Source organism: Typopeltis vanoorti, chromosome 3 (assembly GCF_054136105.1).
Source record: "Typopeltis vanoorti isolate ZY-2024b chromosome 3, IOZ_Tvanoo_1.0, whole genome shotgun sequence".
NCBI lineage: Eukaryota > Metazoa > Arthropoda > Arachnida > Uropygi > Thelyphonidae > Typopeltis > Typopeltis vanoorti.
The window spans coordinates 21668141-21688989 of NC_143551.1; positions in this window are offsets into that span (position 1 = coordinate 21668141).

The window sequence follows — 20849 nt, forward strand, 5'->3', positions numbered from 1 at the left end:
CTAGCGAATTTACGACATTCTTAGATAGTAATTTATTTCAGCAGAATGCTGAGTCCTACTTGTCTACATTCAAATTTCCTGAGAGATCGTCTATGAGAGTTAATGATTTCAGTGAATGAATTAAGGATTTATTTTCACAATATTTCGCTTTAATGCGAATTAATGTACAGAAATGTATAGGAAATAACAGAATAATGTTTAGATTTCATTGTAAACTGTATGTTTATTGAAATATGGACAGTGCTTTTCTGCCCCACTAAGCTTTAAAACGAATTTTCCTTTTAATTATATGTACCCATCTTAAATAATTTTGTACTACATGCACAGTTTCATTTAACTTCGCATTCCACACATATCATACCTATTTATAGACTTTTACTGCACATTCCTGTGTGTATTTCGTACAAAATCAGATGAAACAAGATGTTAGATTGTTTGTGTGCTTATGTAAATTTTGAGTTAGTTGTGGAATCTGCTAACAGAACATCCTTAGACTTACAAGTATAAAAATATTTATACTATCAATTCACCTGCCACCGATGATAACATCAAGTAAACCCATCTTCTTTCCAATCAGTTATTAAAGATCGGAGAGAGAGAGAGAGAGAGGGATAGGGAGAGAGGGAGAGAATTTTATGGGTACACATGCTGTTTCTATTTTAAGCACAGAAGTGAAAAAGCATTGGACGGTGTCACAGCTAAATTTGGAGGCTTTTTACCAAAACGTATTTTCTTCTTCGTTATCCTAACCTGTCGGTAGGGGTTCATCGGTAATTCATCACGAGGAAATTTGATTGTAGAAAAGATTCGCTGAAAGCGTGTACCTCCTTCTTCGAATAATATATATATATATATATATATATATATATATATATGTAAATATTATATGCATAATAATGTGTGCGATATCAGGACACCCTCTTCTGTTCTGTAATGAATATTTATTTGGTGAGTAAATTAGTAGTATCCATAGGGAAGTTTTGAATCCCTGAATTATGCTTTAGAGGAATGTTTAGTATTTAGTTTAGGAAATATTTAGAATGTTTAGTTAAAATAATTCCCTTTTTTTCTTCCATACCCAAAGTAATTTCATTTACCATTTAAAATTAAATTTCAGTTTACTTTAAGGATGGGTAAAATTGCAGTCATCGACCAAGTGCGCGAACTTTTCTTGTCTTTTATTTCATCTTTTCAGGAATGACAAATGTTTTTATTCTCCCCATTACTAATAAATTGAACAGTGTAATTTATATTATTTGGTTAGTGTTTAAGAACGATGGTCAATGGTGGTGAACACAAGATCACTAGAGACTAGCTACACGATGATTATTAAATTAAAAATCATTAGTTAGCGATTAAGAATTTAATTTTAAGGATTAAGGATTTACTTTGTCCCTGAAAATGATCGGCGTTAAAGGAATTATGTGTTTTCTGTATATGCTGATAACCTTGTGTAAATTCATGAGCTGAAAGGTAATGTGCACCTTACCAAGGTTAAGAGAAGCAAGTGAAAATTCGCTACTTGATCTCCAATGCATTGTTTCTGCCCTGATATTTCTCAGCGGATGATTCTTAGAAACACATATTTCTAAGCATCATCCGCTTAGCCCTTAGATCTATGTAGCAATACGAAAACAGAAGAACAAAAACAATAGAACACATCCTGAATGCTTGTTAGTATGGTTTCCTGAGCGATTTAAATATTTTCTTTGGAAATTAGAAATAGGAATGGCGGAAGCATGAATTTTACTTCCATTTCAGAAGTCACATAAGAGGAGATAAATTGAAACGAATAATCACTTGCATATGTTTAACTTCTGTGGGAAATATAAGATTGGAATTAATACTGTTGAAGGAGGCCAGTTCTTGATTAAAATAATAGCGAATTCAGATAACGAATTTCACCTGTTGATTTTCCTGTTTAGAATAATCTTTCGCGGAGAGAAACGTAGGAAATGTAAATGTCATTCTGCATTCGGAAGCTATACGTGTTTTCGCGCGGAAAGGAGAAAGAGAGAGAATATATACTGCAAATTCTGACGATGTCACAGTACAATTCCAGTTGAACACGCACATACATACAAGTCCAGACGTCTCCAAATCGTTTATATAAGTGCCATGGAATTGTATTTTGATCTGCTTGTTTCATATAATTTTATTATTATGATTATCATGATTGAAGGTTAATTTCCCAATAGGAAATGAAGACCTTATGTCATTTAAGGACATTTCAGTTTCTTGGATTCACAATTCCAGCACTGCTGGTAATAGATTCTAAATAAAGTTATGACAACTTTCTCTCAAAACTTGTTAGGGGTTTTTCAAAACATAAGTGTTGGAATGTAAGGCTAACTACCTAGATTACAATGAACATGAACAAGCTAAAACGTTTTTATCACTGCACCTTTCTCTAATGTAAACTCACTCAGAGACAGCAAATCAAGTAGTGCAGGAACAGCTGTCAAGGGAACAGCATCGAAGTCTTTCGTATGACCCTGTTTATAAAGGAGAACCAATGCTCAATGACAAATCTCTAGGCTTTGCGAGAACGAAATGCTTCTGACTATTAGCAAGGCATTCAACAAGAGGAGAAGGAATGATCTATCAGATCCGTGCTCCTCATGGACATCATCCCTGTCTGAAATCCAATTCCGCTTCATGCTCCCGAACACAGTTAGTCGTGCTAATAAAACACTTTTCAATATTTCTTAGCGGATCTTCAAAATATAAGGGTGAGAATGAAAGTAAAGCTAATGTCCCTGTCGACGTTTTACCACTTTATCCATTTCCACTACTGGTGTCATGTTTCAGTTAGTGCATACACTTTTCATGACTACAGTTATCAACAACAGTAGCTCTTTTTCATATTTTTATACCTACAGAAATGCATCTGCTGTAGCATGAACTCCCTTCCCTCCAACTTGATATGTATGGAAGAAACTGTCACTATTTCACTCACTTGATGATTTTGGATCTCTCCATCAACCTGGCCTACAGTTCAGAATTCGTTTATATGCTTAATATCCATTTGCCTCTTTTTTGTTTTAATTTTTACAGAAACAGAATTAAAATTTGAATGGAAACTACAACAAGCACTAATATATCACAGTCGGCTCAGATTACAGCGACTGGGCTGTTTTCCATATTTTAATAGGGAAGTCATTCCCTAAGATGGTTAATATTCAAAATGGAAGAAAAGAAAGAATACCCGCATTATGATTAGTCTGTTCAATATTTACACAGATCCATTAACTACGAATAACTGCAGATTTCATTATCTAATGCGCCCAAGTTTCTTTGGGTCACTTTTGGATGAGCTTCTAGTTAGTTCATCTGAGGAGATTGAATTGTGAAATTCTTTCCTGCTTATGATTTAAGGATTATATGAAACGGATTCTCGACGCGTGGATTCTTTATCTGCACGATTTTCAATAGAATGTTAGTTAGCCGATCTCATACGGAGGTAGGAGGATTTTTTCTCCCTGAAACACTGGTTTTTCATCCCGCATACAGACAAATCGGCGCTTCAGAACACACACAATTTACACAGAAAAATCACTAATTGTGGTGATGGAGATGGGCAGGAGGTGGCGATGAAACGTAGTAGAAGTTCAGTGTAGTAGATACGACAGTTCTAGGTGTCCTCCCGCGATGAGTCTTCGGATTCCTTGGAGGTGTCAGGAATAATAATAATAATAATACTAATGACAACAACCACAAATATTATTACTTTAATTAATCAGAAGAACGGTGAAGATTTCAATGCATTTTGAATTGAGGCTGAATACAAATCACTCAAAGGCATCCGAGATAGACATACTTTATTGTTAATGGCTTCTTTCGTATGCTGCCTTTTGGATGTCAACAACTGGGATCGAGTTCGGTTCGGGAAGTGAAAAATGTTTAAACATTCCTAATGAATTTTCAAGAATATCAAATGTAAAACTCGCCGCTAACTGCACACAAGTAACAAAAATTACACATTGGGCACACAGCAGTAAATCCTGTTAACGCAAACAATATTTTATTTCTTGGTATTATTGTGCATTGAAATCTCGTGGTAGAATTTTCGAACAATTCACTGAAATCATTTCTTTCCACAAGACTGAAGTTTAAACAATTACTCTTGCGCTAACTCTTCATAAACTAAATAAAAGTTGTCATAGGAAATCGATGTCTCTTCGCTGATAATTGCGGTACTACTAACACCACCTCAAATTCAACACTAAGGATTTGGATGTTTTGTTACTGATAAAACGTACAGAGTTAAAACTTGGATTACCAACGCGTAATCAGGAAATATATACAAATGCTTAATCAGGAAATTAAGTTGGCCTCGAAGCTGACGACTGCAATCCATAAATTTAGCAGAAAATAAAGTCTAAAAACATAATAATCCTTTGCAATCGGATGATGTTATTTATGACATTTATTTATCTCGAATGACGATTATCAGTTGAAAGCTGGCTAATTGAAGCAACTATACTGTAAGAAGTTCGAATTTATTATTAATAGAAAAAAAATAATAAATTCGTAAGGTTTCTCTCCCAAAACAGTTTTCTGACACACGAACACAACCATCCCACATGCTTAAAATAATATAAGATTCAATATTTTTTAGAATTTCAAAATGTCATTATTCATAGCTTATTCAATATCGCTAGTAGCGGAACGCGCTAAATATCGTATCGGAAGTACTACATGCAATGTAGGGCTAATATATTTAATTTTTAAATAAGGGAAAGAGGGATAGGTTAAATTAATTAACATTGAAGGTATTAAAAGGTCCCGAATGAACCTGTTTAGAAAACCGATTAAGCTGATAATGGGTGCGCATGTTTATATGCATTTATCAAAATCCAAGTTTTCGTTATTGCACAACTAATCAACGTTTGCTACCATGGTGAGAGAATTGATTTCATTCCTTACTATAGAGCATTCTTACTGAAGCATTCCAATGAAATGTAGTCCAATCCCAAGCAAGTTTCATTAGTGAATTTCTATCGCTTCGTAGCACGAAACGATATTCTTCCAGTGATGTGAATCTCAGAATAGTGGGAGTTACTCGCATCGGTTAATGTGCAAGGAGAAATGTCCACTCAAATGAGTTCCATCAGATTTCGTGTTCATCAAGAAACATAAGTTGATGACAAGAGGAAATTGTAAGCTGTGAATACGAACGCATTTAAACTAACATTGCTGATATTGTCTCGTTCCAGTCAAAGAGAATAGAATAGACTTAGTTTCGATTTCTAGGAAGGAACTGAGATTTCTTCTGCAGAATGCGTCTCTTAAGGCACGTGAATCGAACTAAGTCTTCCTGAACAGGTCGCCCCATTTATAAAGAGTCCAAGGCTCTGCTCATGTACCAAGCATCTCACATGATGATTGAGCATTAGAGCAGTTGAACGAAAACAAATTACAGCGTTAAAATAGCTTTGATGATGTTTTAAGCTTTGATGATTAACTTGGTATTAAGCTTTGTTTAACATGCTGGAATTAAGTGGCTTTAATACCAGCATGCCTCAAAGAGAAAGGTGCTGTATTCTCATATAAGAAGTATATTGTATAGAACACAACAATCCTTCTCACAAGATTGACATCAGTGGACAATGTTCACTCATTGCGAATAACATTCGATAAGAATTATTTACTTATTATTTTTTATGAATATTTTCCCGCTTTTGTTTCATTAAACGCAAAGACTGTGTTAGCTGTTTTATATTACTACAGTGTTAGAAGTTAAGAATATTATTAAATTGACCCTAGATGTCGCTCGCTATGAAATACTTGTTCGACGTTTAGCACTGGAAACTTGAACCGATCTGTGTGAGCTTCTGCGAACAATTTCCAACATTTAAGATTTATTATCTCCAACATTTATTTATGATCTCCAAGGAAATTCGATTCTGCATCTCTTTATGGTGGAAAACAGCAAAGCAAAATATTTTTACATGAACAGTGAGATAAACACAATCAATAAGAGAGAACAAAGATTCACTGGCATAAACTTCTCTCATCCCTCATTTGGAAAAGTGCATTAAATGTGTGTAATTGAATTTTGGTTGGTTTACTTGCAGTGAAGGAGATAAAATACTGAAGAAATTAATCATTCAGTAGCGCATCAACGTTACAAAATGATCATGCTATTCATTTCCTATTTGTATCCCTTCTGTCTGGTAATCGTAATGCTATTTGTGAAATACTCAATCTAAAGAAACATATAATACCAAAAAAATGTTTAACAAAAAATACAATGACAAGTAGAGAATTAATGTTCTCAAAAAAGTATATTCTCTTCTTTCATAATTTATGTGCTTAAATTGACCTGACACTTTAAAACTTGAATTTTTAATTAAATTTTATCGGAAAACATTCACCTCCTTGTTTGGTTAGTATATATTTCCTGATAAAAAGTCACTTTTTGTCATTTTATTCAACTTGATATCCTTATATGAAGTTGAAACAAATAAAAATTCAAATTAATCGACTTCATGTTAACATGATGTGGTCTTTCTTTCTTTCTTGCATGCGAGCATCGTTTATAATTTAGGAAATATTACAACCGATCGGCTTAAAATGTGTTTGTAGAATAATAAATGAATTATTGAATGGAAAGCAATTACTTCATAATCCCTCATCCATCCTTTGCAATTTTTATTGTAGTTTCTATGCATCTAAGCCTTATCTGCATCAGCATAAAACGAAAGTAGATTCTGATCTGCTTTCTTTGAATTGAGTTCTCTCCTAACCAAAAATTTTTGTACTGTGGTCGAGCGAGTATGGTTATTGAGTGTTACAAATTAAATGTCAATTTAATTATTTTTACTAATTTGAATAAAGCGAAAGAGTTTATATATAAGAGATTGTATACCACATTCAGCAATACTGAAGACGAATAGCATGTGACCGTCAGTGATGCTTAGCGATAATATTCATTTCTCCTCTTTTATTTTTCGAAAGAATGGAATGCAGTACCTTCCCTTATCAAAGGAATGGAAGAAAAATATTTATTCAGATTACGTGAAAGGCAGTTTGTTCGAGAATTAATTTCGTACCTAAGATTAGAGTAAAAGCACATAGATCGTGATCATCCAATTCTTATATTCAGTTTCATTTCCTATCGTTGCTTTGAGAATTTCATGGAAATCCTTCAGAATTTCCAATAATGTCCTTGATTGTCTCTTCTCAAGTATACACTTTTGTAACATATTTGAGCACTCGTGATCTGTTCTGTCTATTGTTTCAAGTTTCAGCTGTGTGATGACTTTTTTTGTGCCTCAAGCAGGTCATATTCCGGATGAAATCTTTTTGGGTTTTTTAGAAATTGACAGTCGCAATTAAAAAAGTAACGGTCGTGTTTGTAAACTTATTCGTTTGTGTTTAAATTAAAAAGAAGCATCAGGTTTGAGATAACGAAAGAAAAATAATCATAGTTAACAAAGTTTTAAATATGAAGCCAAATGCTACAATTATTCTTAATACGAATATTGATGTACCTCATCAATTAAATGTATTTTCTTAACTCACAAACGTTTATTGTAATGTACGTAATAAAAAATTTTATTATACTTGTTTGTAAAATAATATGTGAAAACGTAACATGTTACATGAAAAAAAAATAAATATAACGTGTGTATTCAAAACGGTTTATTTAAGAAATTCTTCATAACTATATAATTATAATGTTAATACCAATATTTTAGAAAATATAAACAAAAAATTGTTTTAATATTTATGTCTCTAATGATCGCAATTGTACATTGACATCCAAGGAAATAAATACCGAAAGTGTAACTATAATTAGAAGGACACTTTGCTACTCTCCGTCTGTTATTGAAAAGGCAATGTTGCATTATATCATAGTGAGAAAATCAGTATATACGGAAGATGTCATGTTTACATTGGTAATCAGATTAACCATATGCCAATATATCAGGAGGTCTTATTGTATTGTCTGGTGCTTTCTACTAATGACGTGCAATACTTTATATTTGTTTCGGTTGTTTACGAAATAATGGCTTAGCAGGTTTGTATTTTGCTTCATAGACGGTTGGTATGCTAGTTTTTTTGTAACTTTGTTTCCTATAAAGCGATTTTGAGTGTATCACTTGGAACAAGAAATTTGAATGTGATCCGATACGTATACGATTCTGTGACAAGGCGGCAGAAGAATAAATTGATCGGTGACAAACGTGGTGCAATCAAATCAACTGATCACCTATTCTACTACTGTTAAGTAGCTTAAGTAGGAGTAAAATTACAGAAGTTTAAGCATTCCCTAAAAATTCAGAGATCAAATATTATATTTGCTCATCTTCCCTATAAGTCAAAGAAGTCCAAGCAATTGTTACTGTTTTGGTGGTGTATATTTTTTGTTATCTGCTCTGGTACAATTTCCAAAACTCGAAGAAAAACTTCGCGTAGCATGTTCGGTTCAGACATAATTTTTTATAAGTTCCATGGAACAATCAGTTTGCTTTATATTAAGATATTTTTCATAGTGGATGAAAAATTACATTCGATTTGCCCTTTAGAAGAACGCAGTAAAGTGGATGTACAGCATGAGTGAAGAGCTTTCCTCTTGGCATCTTGCCGTATGCCTTTTCCATATCAACAAAATATTCCAAGCAAGGCAAATCCTCGTTATATTTCAGTTGAGCTTACCTCGAAAAAAATGTACGATAACAGATAATCTGCTGCACACAAAGCAGCGGTAAAAATTTGGTTCTGAAGCCGGAAAAAAACTCTTCAAAAATCTTTTTTTAAATCATTATCTCGTGAAAAAGAAATAACCGCAAAACGTTTTCGAACTGCAAATAAAGTATCAAAATAAAACCAATCATTCCAAAATTTTGGAAGTGAAAATGATCTGCAAGAACTGAAAGGAATTGAAATGGGTCGTATTCTATATTCAACAAAGCATTTATTAATATTGTGAATCATGAAAGTGAAAGAATGAGAAAAAATGTGTTTAAAGAAATCGTACAATCCAAAAATATAATTTCATTGATAATTGATGAATAAACAAAAATAAGCAATAAAACCACTCTCATAGTGTATATTCTCTGCTGTATCGAATTGGCCGATAAATTTATTTTTTTACTTGATCGAACTTGAAAACATAACGACCAAAAGTGTATTTGATTCCTTACTCCAATCTCTTAACTATTATGGGATCACAGTAGATTATGTAAAAATATTTAGTTTCTCTAGCAGGCGATGGCGCTGCTGTAATATTAGTTTTAAAAAGTGGACTGAAAAAATTGCTGTCAGAAAAAGTTCCTTCTATTGTAGTTTGGAATTTTGCTAATCACAGACTAGAATTATGAGAATGTGATGCTGTAAAGGAAATTTCAGAAATCAACAGATTCAAATCATTTATTGATAAACTTTATGTCCTATACCATACTTCGCAAAAAACCAGTAGAGTGTCGCATGTATGTGCAGAATCACTGGAGCGTGAGCTGCTGAAAATTGGAAGAATTTTAAGTACTCGATGGGTATCATATAGTACATCTTTAGTTTCCTGCTGTGTGGAATAATTTTGAATCTCTAATGCATTATTCTAGGAGAGGTAAAAATTATAAGTGTACTTATGATGGTTTTAGAAGAAATATAACAACTACAGACATTTTATTGGTAGGATGGATGTGTGACGCTCTCCAAGGATTGTTTGAATTCAGTTGGACTTGCAAAAGATTGATATGAACCCTTACAAGGCAAATCAAAAAATAAATGTACTTGAACAAGGTTTTGAAAAAACAAAGACAGAATTTCGGACCCCCTTATAGATGAGCTGCAGCTGCTGTACGCGATTTAAACTTTTGTGGAGTTATATCTCACTACAAAGCTCCATAAATAATCCTCCTATTGACTCAAAAACATTCTATACGAAATTGAAAGTGTAAATTGGAAAAATTTGCTTGATAGCGAAGATGTTGAGGTAGAACTTTCGGCTCGCGTGCTGGACTAAAAGCATTGGCTTGAAGATACTGATGATCAGATAAATATAAATAAATAAATTCCCTGTGATGATACAGCGTTCTCCCCTTATACGGGAGTTAATGGTACCATCTAGTCCCTCCCAAATTTTATCCGGGCTGATGAGACCTATTGCTGGGTCAGTATTCCTGACTGCAATCTGTGTGTGTACTCGGACCAGTTTGCCTGCTTGCGGGATGAAAAACACCAGATAAATTGGCGGAAAAAACCCTGCTGTCCACTCCCAAGTCCGGCTAACTTGGTTATGACTGAGGAAGATCCTTGAGCTCCTCACATCGTTAACAGGAATTGAACCTAGGACACTCTTTCCCCAGGCATATTGTTGCGAAGCGAAAAGTCACTAGTCTAACCGGGAGGACAATGCTCAGCTAACATTAGGTGAGGCGGAAATAAAACAGTTTTCAATCAGACTGCAACTAAATGAAAGAGAAATGATTCCTGGTTTCTGTGAATACATTCTCGATAAGACATACGCAGAAAAACTGTTGCGATTGCTTTTGGTACAGGCTCTGAATACCTTTCCTATTTAATCAAGTGAATGTGAAAGGGACTTTTCGTAGATGAATTTAATTTCACCCTAAAAAGAGCTTCTTTAAAGACTAAAACAGTTTCGGCACTTTTATTCATCAAACACATCGGACCACCTTTAAGACTTTTCGATCCATCAAAGTATGTTGATCTCTGGTTACGTAGAGGACAACATTTGGCCTTAGATATTAAGAGCAAAGAAAGGAATCGAGAGGATTTTTTCGACAAGAATTGGACAGAAATTTAGAAAATACTTTGAACTTCTCTTAAATTATATAATGTTTTTACAAATTTACTTTTACTTTTCGTGTTTATTTGTTTATTTTAATTTTTTTGTTTAAATTTACATTTGATCATGTCTGAAATAAAAAATACTGAAGAAAAATTATATTTAATTCATTTATGCGCCTCTGTGACAGCAACAGCTACTTTATATTTCAATAAAATTAAGATTTGAATAACATTATCTTTAATAAAAAGCTTAACAAGATGCGAGTTCCGGCACCTTTTTTTTCTAGAAAAAAAAAGCACCACACATATATATATTCTGAATACCAAACTATCGTTGGACACGTTCATTAGGGTATGATTTAATGTACGCCAAAGTTGGATAGCTGAAAAGTGACAATCAGATAGGTTGTACCCAAAGTTATTAAGATGGAATGAGAAACAACTTGAGCTGCATGCAGTCATTGATTTTCTTTCATTCAAATGACAATTCTCGCTGTAATAGCTCCAGTTGGGGTTATTTTACTGTAATCCCGTGCTGATATATAGGAAAACATCACGCCCAGGATAAGTTTGAGATTTATGCAAGTGTTATTATGCCACACTTAGAGGAAGATATTTTATATCTTCCTTTAATATTTGTGTGTAATGTAAACTAGCTCTAATAGGTAGGGTTGGTGTTAATAGCCCTTATTAGTAGAATATCATCGCAAATGAAAGAACTTTGTGTGCTTATCATATTTAAATGAGATTGAAACACTTTTTTTTCCAGATTAATTCGGGCAGGACGCAAACTCAATTGGCTTAATGGTTACTTGGATACTATTTTCCTGTAGTGCTTGCGTTGACTGAAATTCTAGACTGCTTCTCTTGCTGAAAATGCACTGCAAAAAAAACGATTAAAGTCTTGAAAAAATAAAGTTTTTGGGAGAAATTAAAAAAAAAGTTGTTTTAAACAATAAACCTGGAATGTGTGCAGATGTTTCGGAAGGAGACTTAATCCAACTCGAATGCTTTATCGTAATTCAAATTTCATTCCTTCTTAAAAATTCTTAGTTGAGTTTAATTATTAACTTATAATCACGGATATAACTGAGAATTATAAATTAAAGATTTCTAAACATTCACTATTCTATTTCAATCGTAACATATTCACTACTGTATATGTTACGATTGAAATTACATGCACTAACTGAAGAATTGTTTATGCGGCTGCGGAAACTGTAATGACAAACTTGCAGAGTATAAGCTGAAGATTGACGTGAGAAATTGGAGACTTTTCAAAACTTTACATCCACGTAGCTCGCTGCATCAGTGGTCAGCAGATTTATCGGCAGGGTTATTTTAATGTCCGTGCGATTAAGCTAGTGGCTTTCTGCTTCGGTACCATATGCCTGGGGAAGGAGTGTCCTCGGTTCGATTCTTATCCACGACCTGAGGAGCCTAAGGATCTTCCTCAGCCATAGCCACGTTAGCCGTGGACAGTAGGGTTTTTTCCGCCAGTTTATCTGGGGATTTTCATCCCGCAAGCAGGCAAACCGGCCCTGGAACAAACAGGTTAGAGTCATACATACTTACGGCAAGGAAGGCAACGGAAAACAACCTTGCTCCTAATCATCTCACTAGTATGATAGCATATAGCTACCCCCCCCCCCCCCGGCCGTATGGTAGAAGGGAATAGATAGATATTTTAATTAAGAAAAGTGAATTAATTTAGAATAGTTACGACTTACGAAAAAGAGGAAATACAAGTAAATGAATGGATTATCAGATGTGTTTACCTTGCCTATATGTGGCATGTATCTAGTGTTGCGTATTTATTCAACAAATATATTTTCATTTAGTTTCAGAACATTCACTCTTTTTCTTTAATATTCTTCTCTCAACACATTCTCATAAAGTAAATTTTAAAAAAATCGGCAAATTTTAAACTTTCATGTAAGGATGAGGGATCACTTCATTATGGGTAACTGCGGTGTGTGTGTAAAGATAGCAATTTATTGGAATCTAATTTCAGCAGAATGCTGAGTCCTACTTATCTACATTCAAATTTCATGAGAGATCTTCTATGAGAGTTAATGATTTCAGTGAATTAAGGATTTATTTTCACAATATTTCATTGTTAACTGTATGTTTATTGAAATATCTATCTATTCCAATGGCTTTAACAGGCCTTTAAGGCCCACAACCTTCCAAGCATGCTTGGATTTCGTAACCGAAATACGAGGATAGAATGGTCACGCCTATGCCTGAAGGTATTCTTGGCTGTATTCCTGTGTGTTCACGGGGCCGGTTTGCCAGCTTGCGGGATAAAAAACACCAGATAAACTGGCGGAAAAAACCCTACTGCCTGCGCCCAAGACCAGCTAACTTGGCTATGGCTGAGGAAGATCCTTAAGCTACTCACGTCTCCGACGAGAAGAGAACCTAGGACACTCCTTCCACAGGCATATGGTTGCGAATCGCAAAGCCACTAGGCTAATCGCGCGGACTTATTGAAATATGGACAGTGCTTTTCTGCCCGAAAAAGCCTTAAAACGAATTTTCCTTATAATTATATGTACTCATCTTAAATAATTTTGTTCTACATGCACAGTTTCATTTAACTTCGCATTCCACACAACTCATACCCTATTTATAGACTTTTACTGCACCTTCCTGTGTATTTCGTTCAAAATCAGATGAAACACCAGATGTTAGATTGTTTGTGTTCTTATGTAAATTTTGAGTTAGTTGTGGAATCTGCTAACAGAACATCCTTAGATTTAGAAATATGAAAATATTTATACTATCAATTCACTGCCACCGATGATAATATCAAGTAAACCCACATTCTTTCCAATCAGTTATTAAAGATTGGAGAGGGAGAGAGAGAGAGAGAATTTTATTGGTACACATGCTGTTTCTATTTTAAGCACAGAAGTGAAAAAGCATTAGACGGTGTCACAGCTAAATTTGGAGGCTTTTTACCAAAACTTATTTTCTTCTTCGTTATCCTAACCTGTCGGGAGGGGTTCACCGGTAATTCATCGCGAGGAAAATTCATTGCAGAAAACATTCACTGAAATCGTGAATATCATTCTTCGTATTATGCACGATTATAAAATTACATACGCATTTTATTTTTTAACTTTCTTAACTAAATAATTTTAAAAATGCATGCAGCGTAATATATATGTAAATATCATTTGTATAATAATGTGTGCGATATCAGGCCACCCTCTTATGTTCTGTAATGAATATTTATTTGGTGAGTAAATGAGTAGAATCTATAGGGAAGTTTTTAATTCCTGAATTATGCTTTAGAGGAATGTTTAGTATTTAGTTTAGGAAATATTTAGAATGTTTAGTTAAAATAATTCCCTTTTTTCTTCCATACCCAAAGTAATTTCATTTACCATTGAAAATTAAATTTAAGTTTACTTTAAGGATGGGTAATATTGCAGTCACCGACCAAGTGCGCGAATTTTCTTGTCTTTTATTTCATCTTTTCACGAAACACAAATGTTTTTATTCTCCCCATTACTAATAAATTGGACAGTGTAATTTATATTATTTGGTTAGTGTTTAAGAACGATGGTCAATGGTGGCGAACACAAGATCACTAGAGACTAGCTACACGATGATTATTATAAATCATTAGTTAGGTATTAAGGATTTAGTTTTAAGGATTAAGGATTTACTTTGTCCCTGAAAATGATCGGCGTTAAAGGAATTATGTGTTTTCGGTATATGACAATAACCTTGTGTAAATTCATGAGCTGAAATGTAATGTGCACCATACCAAGGTTAAGGGAAGCAAGTGAAAAATCGCTGCTTGATCTCCAATGCATTATTTCTGCCGTCATATTTCTAAGCGGATGATTCTTAGAAACACATATTTCTAAGAATCATACGCTTAGTCCTTAGATCTATGTAGCAAGGTAACAGAGGAGGCAATACGAAAACAGAAGAACAAAAACAATAGAACAAATCCTGAATGCTTGTTAGTAGGATTTACTGAGCGATTTAAATATTTCTTTGGAAATTAGAATTAGGAATGGCGGAAGCATGAATTTTACTTCCATTTCAGAAGTCACCTAAGAGGAAATAAATTGAAACGAATAATCACTTGCATATGTTTAACTTCTGTGGGAAATATAAGATTTGAATTAAAACTGGTTGAAGAAGGCCAGTTCTTCATTAAAAAAATAGCGAATTCAGATAACGAATTTCACCTGTTGATTTTCCTGTTTAGATTAATCTTTCGCGCAGAGAAAAGTAGGAAATGTAAATGTCATTCTGCATTTGGAAGCTATACGTGTTTTCGCGCGGAAAGGAGAAAGAGAGAGAGAGAGACAGAGAGAGAGAGAGAAAGAGAAAGGGGATATATACTGCATATTCTGACCAGTACAATACCAGTTGAACACGCAAATACATACAAGTCCAGACGTCTCCAAATCGTTTATATAAGTGCGAAGGAATTGTATTTTGATCTGTTTGTTTCATATGATTTTATTATTATGATTATCATGATTGAAGGTTAATTTCCCAATAGAAAATGAAGACCTTATGTCATTTAAGGATATTTCAGTTTCTTGGATTCACAATTCCATCACTGCTGGTAATAGATTCTAAATAAAATTATGAATACTTTCTCTGATTTGAATGCATTTTGCATTGAGGCTGAATACAAATCACTCAAAGGCATCCGAGATAGACATACTTTATTGTTAATGGCTTCATTCGTATGCTGCCTTTTGGATGTCAACAACTGGGATCTAGTTCTGTTGGGGAAGTGAAAAATGTTTAAACATCCATAATAAATTTTCAAGAAAGTCAAATGCAAAACTCGCCGCTAACTACACACAAGTAACAAAAATTACACATTGGGCACACAGCAGTAAATCCTGTTAACGCAAATAATATTTTATTTCTTGGTATTATTGTGCTTTGAATTCTCGTGGTAGACTTTTCGATCAGTTCACTGAAATCATTTCTTTTCACAAGACTGAAGTTTGAACGATTACTCTTGCGCAAACTCTTCATAAACTAAATAAAAGTTGTCATAGGAAATCGATGTCTCTTCGCTGATAATTGCCATACTACTGACCCCACCTCAAATTCAACACTAAGTGTTTGGATGTTTTGTTAGTGATAAAACGTATAAAGTTAAAACGTGGATTACAAACGCGTAATCAGGGAATATATCAAACCCTTAATCAGGCAATTAAGATGGCCTCGGAGCTGACGACTGCAATCCATAAACTTACCAGAAAATGAAGTCTTATAGTAAACTGACCCCAAACAAATCTAAAGTTGGTGTTTGCGTTTTACATCCTAATAGCGAGATGCCGAGCAGATGTCAAGAAGAAAGAGTTTATGTTTCTCATCAAAACATAATAATCCTTTGCAAACGGATGATGTTATTTATGACATTTATTTATCTCGAATGACGATTATCAGTTGAAAGCTGGCTAATTGAAGCAACGATACTGTAAGAAGTCCGAATTTATTATTAATAGAAGAAAAATAATAAATTCGTAAGGTTTCTCTCCCAAAACAGTTTTCTGACACACGAACACAACCATCCCACATGCTTAAAATAATACAAGATTCAATATATTTTAGAATTTCAAAATGTCATTATTCATAGCTTATTCAATATCGCTAGTAGCGGAACACGCGAAATATCGTATGGGAAGGACTACATGCAATATAGGGCTGATTTATTTAATTTTTTTAAATAAGGGAAAGAGGGATAGGTTAAATTAATTAATATTGAAGGTATTTAGAAGGTCCCGAATGAACGTGTTTAGAAAACCTATTAAGCTGATAATGGGTGCGCATGTTTATTTGCGTTTAACAAAATCCAAGTTTTTGTTATTGCACAACTAATCAACGTTTGCTACCATGGTGAGAGAATTGATTTCATTCCTTACTGTAGAGCATTCTTACTGAAGCATTCCAATGAAATGCAGTCGAATCCCAAGCAACTTCCATTAGTGAATTTCTATCGCTTCGTAGCACGAAACGATATTCTTCCAGTGATGTGAATCTCAGAATAGCGGGAGTTAATCGCATCGGTTAATGTGCAAGGAGAATTGTCCACTCAAATGAGTTCCACCAGAGTGCGTGTTCATCAAGAAATATAAGTTGATGACAAGAGGAAACTGTAAGTTGTGAATACGAACGCATTTAAACTAACATTGCTGATGTTGTATCGTTCCAGTCAAAGAGAATAGAATAGACTTAGATTCGATTTCTAGGAATGAACTGAGATTTCTTCTGCATTTAAGCGTCTCTTAAGGCACGTGAATCGAATTAAGTCTTCCTGAACAGGTCGCCCCATTTATAAAGAGTTCAAGGCTCTGCTCATGTACCAAGCATCTCACATGATGATTGAGCATTACAGCAGTCGAACGAAAACAAATTACAGCGTTAAAATAGCTGCGATGATGTTTTAAGCTTTGATGATTAACTTGGTATTAAGCTTTGTTTAACATGCTGGAATTAAGTGGCTTTAATACCAGCATGGTATTAAAGCATTCCTCAAAGAGAAAGTGCTGTATTCTCATATAAGAAGTATATGGGACAGAACACAACAATCCTTCTCACAAGATTGACATCAGTGGACAATGTTCACTCATTGCGAATGACATTCGATAAGAATTATTTATTATTATTTTTTATGAATATTTTTCCGCTTTTGTTTCATTAAACACCAAAGACTGTGTTAGCTGTTTTATATTACTACAGTGTTAGAAGTTAGGAATGTTACTAAATTGACCCCAAATGTCGCTCTCCATGAAATACTTGTTCGACGTTAGCACCGGAACCGATCTGTGTGAGCTTCTGCGAACAATTTCCAACATTTAAGATTTATTATCTCCAACATTTATTTATGATCTCCAAGGAAATTCGATTCTGCATCTCTTTATGGTGGCAAACAGCTATGCAAAATATTTTTCATGAGCAGTGAGATAAACGCAGTTAATAAGAGAGAACGAAGATTCACTGGCATAAACTTCTCTCATCCCTCATTTGGAAAAGTGCATTAAATGTGTGTAATCGTGTCTGGTAATCGTGATGCAATTTGTGAAATACTCAATCTAAAGAAACATATAATACCAAAAAAATGTTTAACAAAAAATTGGAAAATATAATGACAAGGAGAGAATTAATGTTCTCAAAAAAGAATATTCTCTTCTTTCATAATTTCTATGCTTAAATTGAACTGACACTTTTAAACTTGAATTTTTAATTAAATTTTATCGGAAAACTTTCACCTCCTTGTTTGGTTAGTATATATTTCCTGATGAAAAGTCACTTTTTGTCCTTGCATTCAACTTGATATACTTAAATCAAGTTGAAACAAATAAAAATTCAAATTAATAGTCTTCATGTTAACAGGATGTGGTCTTTCTTTCTTTCTTGCATACGAGTTTCGTTTATAATTTAGGAAATATTACAACCGATCGGCTTAAAGATGTGTTTGGAGAATCATAAATGAATTATTGAATGGAAAGCAATTACTTCATAATTCCTCATCCATCCTTTGCAATTTTTATTGTCGTTTCTATGCATCTAAGCCTTATCTGCATCAGCATAAAAAGAAATTAGATTCTCAGCTGCTTTCTTTGAATTGAGTTCTCTCCTAACCAGAAATTTTTTCACTGTGGTCGATCGAGTATGGTTATTGAGTGTTACAAAGTAAATGAAAATTTAATTATTTTTACTAATTTGAATGAAGGGAAAGAGTTTATATATAAGAGATTGTATACCACATTCAGCAATGCCGAAGACGAATAGCATGTGACCGACAGTGATGCTTAGCAATAATATTCCCTTTTCCTCTTTTATTTTTCCAAAGAATGGAATGCAGTACCTTGCCTTATTAAAGGAAGGGAAGAAAAATATTTATTCAGATTATGTGAAAGGCAGTTTGTTCGAGAATTAATTTCGTACCTAAGATTAGAGGAAAAACACATAGATTATGATCATCCAATTCTCATATGCAGTTTTATTTCCTATCGTTGCTTTGAGAATTTCATGGAAATCCTTCAGAATTTCCAATAATGTCCTTGATTGTCTCTTCTCAAGTATACACTTTTGTAACATAATATTTGAGTATTCGTGATCTGTTCTGTCTATTGTTTCAAGTTTCAGGTTTGTGATGACTTTTTTGTGCCTCAAACAGGTCATATTCCGGTTGCACTCGTTTTGGGTTTTTTAGAAATTGACAGTCGCAATTAAAAACGTAACGGTCGTGTTTGTAAACTTATTATTTGTTTGTGTTTAAATTAAAAAAGAAGCATCAGGGTTGAGATAACCAAAGAAAATTAATCATAGTTAACAAAGTTTTAAATATGAAACCAAATGCTGCAGTTACCAATTTTTCTTAATACGAATATTGATGTACCTCATCAATTAGATTACATGAAAAAAAATAAACATAACGTGTGTTTTCAAAACGGTTTATTTACGAAATTCTTCATAACTATATAATTATAATGTTAATACCAATATTTTAGAAAATATAAACAAAAAATTGCTTTAATAATTATGTCTGTAATGATCGCAATTGTACATTGGCATCCACGCAAATAAATACCGAAAGTGTAACTATAATTAGAAGGACACTTTGCTACTCTCCGTCTGGTATTGAAAAGGCAATGTTTCATTATATCACTGCGAGAAAATCAGTATATACGGAAGATGTCATGTTTACATTGGTAATCGGATTAACCATATGCTAATATATCAGGAGGTCTTATTGTAATGTCTTTGTTGCTTTCTACTAATGACGTGCAACACTTTATATTTGTTTCGGTTGTTTACGAAAGAATGGCTTAGCAGGTTTGTATTTTGCTTCATAGACGGTTGGTATGCTAGTTTCTTTTGTAACTTTGTTTCCTATAAAGCGATTTGGAGTGTATCACTTGGAACAAGAAATCTGAATGTGATCCGATAAGTACACGATCGTGTGACAAGGCGGCAGGAGAATAAATTGATCGGTCACAAATATGGTGCAATCAAATCAACAGATCACCTATTCTGCTACTGTTGAGCAGCGTAAGTCATGAGGAGTAAAATTACAGAAGTTTTAGCATTCCCTAAAAATTCAGAGATCAAATATTACATTTGCTCATCTTCCCTATAAGTCAAAGAAGTCCAAGCTATTGTTACTGGTTTGGTAGTGTATATTTTTTGTTATCTGCTCTGGTACAATTTCCAAAACTCGAAGACAAACTTCGCGTAGCATGTTCGGTTCAGACATAGATTTTATAAGTTCAATGGAACAATCAGTTTGCCTTATTTTAAGATATTTTTCATAATGGATGAAAAATTACATTCGAACTGCCCTTTAGAAGAACGCAGTAAAGAGGATGTACAGCATGAGTGAATAGCTTTCCTCTTGGCATCTTGCCGTATGCCTTTTCCATATCAACAAAATATTCCAAGCAAGGCAAATCCTTGTTATATTTCTAAGATATTTCATCCATTTGTCTCAAAGTAAAATATCATCCTGACGCACGCACGCACGCACGCACGCACACACACACACACATATAAATATATAGAGAAATAATCGGGAAAAGAAGTAATGATGGTTCGCCATCTTTATCAAAGAACGGTAGTATAAAAGAGATAATTCAGTTTACTAGCTGCGAAATGTACGCTTTGCGGAGTGCGGTTAGATGATAATAAAGTAGTGAATGTGTTTAGAAAATGTAGGGAGAAAGAGAAATTGAAGAGGATTTCGGATCGTGAATGTGATATTTTTGTCAAACTTCAGGATGAAGCAATTTGCTATATGACAAGAAAAGGCGAGGTTGTAGCAGAGAATTGTGAGATAGTGAATGTAGAAGTGTTAATGATAGTATTAATGGTTTTACTGAGAATAAAAGAGATGAGATCGATGCATTGAGTGAGATCGCGTTGTTAAACGGTGTGATAGAAATGGCAAAATAGCAGCTAGTGTGCATGAACAAACGTCGACTGAATGAACCAACCAATAATAAAAAGTATGACAGGAAAAATAGACGTATGTTTGTGAACATGAACAAAATGAAGGATAGAGTGCTGTATGGAGGCTCGTTAGTACG